Source organism: Myodes glareolus, chromosome 4 (genome assembly GCF_982192425.1).
Source record: "Myodes glareolus chromosome 4, mMyoGla1.1, whole genome shotgun sequence".
NCBI classification, from domain to species: Eukaryota; Metazoa; Chordata; class Mammalia; order Rodentia; family Cricetidae; genus Myodes; species Myodes glareolus.
This window is the reverse complement of record NC_142029.1, coordinates 41,527,224-41,528,352: the sequence shown is the minus strand read 5'-3', so window position 1 is coordinate 41,528,352 and position 1,129 is coordinate 41,527,224. Positions and strand designations below refer to the sequence as shown.

Below are 1,129 nucleotides of genomic sequence, written 5' to 3'. Positions count from 1 at the left end.
CATGTTCCATCTCACTACAGGAAAAAATTATTTTTGGATATCTCTAATACTAAACAGTAAAGTGTTTTAATAAACAGAAGTATTTCATTTATTTTATGTGCAAAAAACATTAAAATAATTATCCATGCTCAATATTCATGGATAACAGCAGGTTTAATATGGATTTATTCAGGGTCCAATATGGATGTATTTATGGTGTGAACCATTTTATTCTTCTCTTGAGAACCTTTTGCTCAGGGCAAAGAATGAGGAGGATCCAAAGTACTCCCAGATTGACAGAAAGCTTTTACTCAGTGTCTTTCCCTTTCTACATTAGTGATCCACAAGCCTGAATCACATTTTAACCTGTTGGTTACCATTTTCTTCCATTGCTTCCCTATCATCAGACGTAAGAGTTGAAGAGGAACAAACCTGACATGGATATGTAATTTTATCTCCAAAATACTAACATGTAATACACCCTCAATACATGTTCTTTTGGCAGAATCACTGCCATGTGGATTGCATTAACTAATCTTAAAGATAAGGGCTTTCAAGTCATAGAAATTAAGAGAGTTGCAGAAAGTATCATGGTATTTCCCAGTCATTCATGCTGGGAAGAGTGTGCCCCATCTACTTCTTTATGTGAAGAATCTATATGCTTTGGATGGAACTAAATACCATTCCGTTAAAGAAAAAAAAGTACAAACGGACAAATAAAAGTACTGCATGATCTCCCTCACATAAAAATGGAAGAGTTGTACCAGCTTTGGCAGCACATATACTAAATTGGAATGATACAGAAAAGATTAGCATGGCCCCTGTACAAGGATGGCATGGAAATTTGTAAAACATTCCATATCTTTGCAGTGAAAACTTCATGGATTCTTTAAGGATGATCCTTGTGAGAACTTCGAGTAATGGGGAATATGGAGTCTCAGATTACCATCTTGTATCCAGGCAAGGCTTCCAATGGAGGGACTGGGCTACATTCAGTTGAATTTTGGGGGTCCTGTGGTGATACCCTAACAACCCAGGCTAAACTTAGGACAGGGGTCTCTCTCCATAAACTGATGGCAGGGGTGGGGTCCATTGACAAGGACAACATCTACTCAACTCACTGATTGTGGAGAGATCAAACAGTACTTCC

At 37.7% G+C, this 1,129-nt stretch overlaps 1 non-coding gene across 1 annotated transcript; it reads left to right on the top strand.

The window, feature by feature from the left end:
- Nucleotides 1-739: 739 nt before the first annotated feature.
- On the top strand, nt 740-845 carry LOC125401489 (U6 spliceosomal RNA). Its single transcript, XR_007232370.1, has one exon. It is a non-coding gene; the product is annotated as a U6 spliceosomal RNA (small nuclear RNA).
- Nucleotides 846-1,129: the final 284 nt, after the last annotated feature.